We start from the raw sequence: 5,126 nt of genomic DNA, 5'->3' as shown, positions 1-5,126 counted from the left end.
GAACGATTAATGGCCTTGCAGCAGGGGGCGTTGCTGGGAGGGCTGGACAACCTGTGGATCACCTGGCCTCGGACCCAGCACATCCGAGGCACTGTCGCATACAGGAGGTGCTCATGGAGCGGCAGCCTTCAGTCTGCGGCTTTGCCGCCGGCAGCCGGATGGCGTGTGTTGTTGGCAGGTCTGCCTTCCCCATCTGACTGTGGCCTCCTCGAGCACGGGAACATGACTGATCTTTCTCTCTGGGCCCAGAGCCCTGCACATGGCCTGGCGCTAGGTGGGGACATCTGCTGAGTCACTGGAAACCGACATCCCAGAGGACAGGACAGGGGGGCGCTTCCTGGTTGTTGTCCAACAGCCGCTGGGCCTTGAACCTCTCTCCAGCGTCTGTTCACAGCCACACACGTCTCTGCAGGACATAAATTTCTTGGCAGCAGAGGGGTTATTTAAAACCTCCATTAAAACAGCTGGTCCTTGATGGAAACAGAGCAGTTGTCGCCGCTGGGGCCTGAGAGGTGCCCGAGAAGGGCAGGGACGCACAGGTGGGATTTATTCTAGGCCTTTCAGAGGCGCCTGTGTTCAGGATGTGAAGACACCTTCTGACCTTGGCGTTGGGAAGGGCAGCCTCGTGTTCTCAGTGGAGAGGCATAGGTGAATGCTCCTGTGCTGGGGATGTGGAGGTTGTTCTTTTTCCCCTGGAACCTCGTTATTCTTAAAAATTCCCTGAGACCTGGCTGCCGTGGCAGATAGAAGAGGAGGCACTTTTTCAGCAGCAACAAAATCGACCTCACTGGTGGCTGCTGGATCCATCGGTCCAGCCTGGGTGGACATCTACCATATGCCCGGCCCTGGGCTTGCTGCTTTGCAGTGATATGGATTTGCTGTTATTATTACTGTTGTTATTTATATGCTCCCCCACCTCCATTCCTACTGCCCTTATCATCAGAAGCCAGAACCCACCCCTCGCCCACCTGACCCATCCCTCTCCAGACTCTTATATCAAGTAGGGGCTTTATTCCCTGTATTGGCTCAGTTAATCCTAAACTCCACATATCTGAGTTGGGGAAGAACTTTTATTGTCTTAGCATGTCATCTTGGTTTAGCAGAGTTTATTCACTGTGGGAACAAAAATATCCCTGTCAGGTCAGTGGGGACCAGCATGAGGGTGTGGCTTTTGGTTTCTGATTATGGTTCATGGGCTGATGCTTTCTCCTTTCTCACCTCCCAGACAGAGACCCTCATCAATGGACCCCATGTCATTTGTTTCCAAATGTCTGGGCAAGACCCTCCTGCACAAAATCATAGATTCTTGGACCAGTAGAGTGGAGAGGAACCAGGTATATCATCTGGTTAAAACTCCTCGTGGTACAGTTGAGAAACTGAGGCCCAGACTGGGGAGGCAGCCTGCCCAAGGTCACGTGGTGAGTTGGTGACTGAACAGAGATCAGGATTTGAACTCCTGACCCACATGGATCTGTCTGCCTGAGCCACATGGATCCCATGCCTTGGGCTGGCTGTGCCCAAATCCCCAGCTTAAACAGACAAGGGACGGGGAGTCGGGTGGGAAGTGTGGACTTGGGTGGAGGGGATGAAATCAAGCCCATGGAGGGAATGCCTCATGCTGAGCCCCTCGGGCTCCAGAGGGGACAGTGATTGAACAGTCCTGACTGAAGCCAGTGGACAGACTTGAACCTGAGTCATGGCAGCCTGGGATGAAATTGCTACAGGCTCTCGATAAAACGAGGGGAAAAAAAAAAAAAAGGTCAATGTAGTCTGTTGGTACAGAGTTGCCAACTATTAACACCTCCCAAATGACTCTCCTGACCCCAATTTTAGAGTGCATTTAAAAATCAGTGTGATTTAGCAATGAATTTCACGGAATTGGCTGGACTTTCCCGAGAGTCTACATGCCTGTGCCTGCTCCGTTCGTCTGCCATTTGGGGTTGAAAATCATCCCGCAGAGGCACGGCAAAGCTGAAGCCCTGCTTCCTAATCCAGAAATGACGGTGTTGTCCCTGAGGGCCATCCCAGTACCAGCGGGAACACCACAGTCCTCCAACCCTGGTCTGTCGACTTGCCTTCTTTTTTTCTTTCAGGGTGTTTCTCATGTGTAGATGACATCGCAGAGGCTGGGACACTGTAGGGGCTGGTGGTCTAAGGAGGGTGACTCTCGCTGGTGTGTTTGGAGGCCCTGTCTGGGTGGGAGATTATGGGGGCCACCGCTGTCAGCTTTGGTCTGGTTTTAGGGGCAAGGTACATGGCCATGTCCCTGCTGGGAGGTCTGGACTGCCCGCCTTGTTTTCCATAAGGATTGGCCCCAACCCGAGATGAGGGTCATCTAGTCTTCAGTGGCTACCTGCTATTCTGGATAAAAAACAGGATCCTGACTCAGCCTTCTGGGGCCTCGTGGCATGTGGCCCTGAGGGGTCCCTGTGGGTCACCCTCCACAGCCCCGAACGTCTCTGTTACTGTCCCAGCACCCGCGTCGTGCCAGGCTCCTTACCTCCGGGCCTTTGCATGTGAACCTCCGTCTTCCTCTCCATCCCCACTGCTGTCCCCCGTGAAATCGGCCTGGGAGCAGGAGCCCCGGCAGCTCCACCATGCAGTGCGCCCCGCGTGGGAGCAGGGCGGGAAGTAGCATTGCCGATTGTGAGATTTTTCAGACTAACTTTTTAAAATGTGTATCTTATTTAGGGAGATCAACTCCCACATAAGCTGAATCAATGATTTATTAACAGTTAAAAGAAGTCATACCATAATTTCTTTAAGCATCAGAGACCCAATACTTGAGCGCGGGAGAGCCTCGGCAGAAAGAAATGGTTTCTAAGGAATGGAGACTCACAGGCTTGTGACAATGTCAATATCAGGCAAACCCAGTCATTCTTAGAAACGAAACAAAATGGCCCAGAGGTTGTGGAGCCGAGAGTGGAGGTCTCTGAGAACCAGGGCAGGGGCAGAAAGCAGGTGGATGAATATGGTGCTGCCTTCCCCCCAGGGTGTCGGGTGTAGCCTACACACAGGCCATAGATCCGAAGTGAGGCCAAGTCCCTGCAGTAAAATAACATTAATGATTCTTTTTTTTTTTTTTTAAAGATTTTATTTACTTATTTGAGAGAGAATGAGAGAGAGCACATGAGAGGGGGGAGGGTCAGAGGGAGAAGCAGACTCCCTGCCGAGCAGGGAGCCCGATGCGGGACTCGATCCAGGGACTCCAGGATCATGACCTGAGCCGAAGGCAGTCGCTTAACCAACTGAGCCACCCAGGCACCCACATTAATGATTCTTGTCATCATTCTTTCAGCTAACTTTACTGAGCCACAGCCTGGGAGCCAGGCACAGTGCTAAGTCCTTCCTAACCATTAATAGGGTTTAATCCCATACAACAACCTTAGGAGGGGAGTCCCGCGAATCTCCCCATGTTACAGATGAGGAACTTGGTGCTGAGAGGTGGGGTCCCTTGCCCAGGGCCCGCAGGAGAAAGCGGTGCCCACCCGGGTCTGCTGGAGCTCAGACACCCCGTGCTTCCAGCCGGGGGGCTGCACGACCCTCACAGCCTCAGTGTCCTTGTCTGTATAGGTGTGTGGGGCTGCTGGGCCCCGGGGCCGCAGTCGGGGGGTGGAAAGAGGGGGTGCCTGGGAGCTCTGGCCCTCTGTTCTTTGTCTCCCTGACTGAGGACCACCCCCAACCCCCAGGCTATAGCCACAGCCTGTGATGAGAACAGTCAATGCTCCAGCCCCCTTTCCTGCCCGTCGTCCCTGCCACAGCCACGGAGGGGACTGTCATCTGCCCTTTGAGTGGGTGGGGAAGTGGAGGTTTGACCCAGGGCCTCCCTGTGGCGCTCCTCGTCTTCTGAGACTCCCGCCTGCTGGACAGACTGGGCCGTAGATCACCATCAGTGTGAATTTTCTTCACCGCCCCACTTCCGCTCCTCCTCTTTTTTTTTTTTTTTTTAAAGATTTTTTATTTATTCATTTGAGACAGAGAGAGAAAGAGAGAGCGCATGAGCAGGAGGAGAGGCAGAGGGAGAAGCAGACTCCCCTCGGCTGAGCTGGGAGCCGAGGCTGGGCTCCATCCCAGGATCATGACCTGAGCCGAAAGCAGACGCTTAACGGACTGAGCCATCCAGGCACGCCAACTCCTTCTCTTCTTTTTGATTTTGTTTTTTCCTACTTGCTGTGCTGCTGACGATTTCATTCCCTGCTTCCTGATTTTCTCCCAAATTCAAGAGAAGCCAAGCCGCCAGGGCGTGTCCAACTTTAGGGACTGGAGCAGGGCCAGCTGCTCTGGGAAGGGCCTGACCGTCTCTAGATACGGAAGGTCTGCCCCTCCCTCTGTTGTAGTGCCCGGGGTGCAGAGCTCCTGGGTCCCAGCTCTCTGAGCTGTTAACCAGGGGTTCCTCTGCCCTGCAGGTCCCTGGGTTCCAGTGCCTTCACGCAGCCTGCCGGGTCCACGCTCCCTTATTTGTACTTGTCTAGGTTTGTCATTCTTCCCGACGGATGAAAGTTTAATAAGCTCCCTGGGAAATCGGGCACATTTAATGTTTTATGTTTTCGGGGTGTGCCTCCTTGTCCGCCTCAGGGGTGGTTTTACTCAGTGTCTCAGCCCCCACCCCCAACAAAGGCTGTGTGATCCTCTGGATGGTGGGGGCTGCAGGAGCTGCCCCTGGATGGGGAGGGGATTCTGGTGGGGGGCTTGGTGGGGGGAAGAAAGCATCTCAGGCCCATGAAACGGGGTGATCTGTCCCAGAGAGAAGAGGCCAGCGCCCAGGGCGGGAGACGAGAAGGAGATGGACACCCTCTGTCCTGAGCTTTCCAGCTTCAGAGCTTGTCACCTGGACTGTAATGTCTCAGATCTCATGTCAGGTGTCATTCACTCATAGGTGTTTGTGAGCACCGACTATATGCCAGGCCCTGTCCTGAGCGCTTAGAAACAACGCAGAGATCCCTGCCCTCGTGTTGTTGACAACCTCATGGGGAGACAGATGATAAATGGTAAATACAATACGTTCTACAGGATGTTAGCAGATGGTGTGCACTGTGGAAAAGAAGACAAAGCATGGGGTGCTGAGAGGAGTGGGTGCATGTGTCGGGGGCAGGTTGCATATTCAGTAACGTGGGGCCGAGCAGGCC

Source organism: Mirounga leonina, unplaced genomic scaffold (genome assembly GCF_011800145.1).
Source record: "Mirounga leonina isolate KUSES-001 unplaced genomic scaffold, KU_Mleo_1.0 Mir_173, whole genome shotgun sequence".
Classification (NCBI taxonomy): Eukaryota; Metazoa; Chordata; class Mammalia; order Carnivora; family Phocidae; genus Mirounga; species Mirounga leonina.
This window is presented reverse-complemented; position numbering follows the sequence as displayed.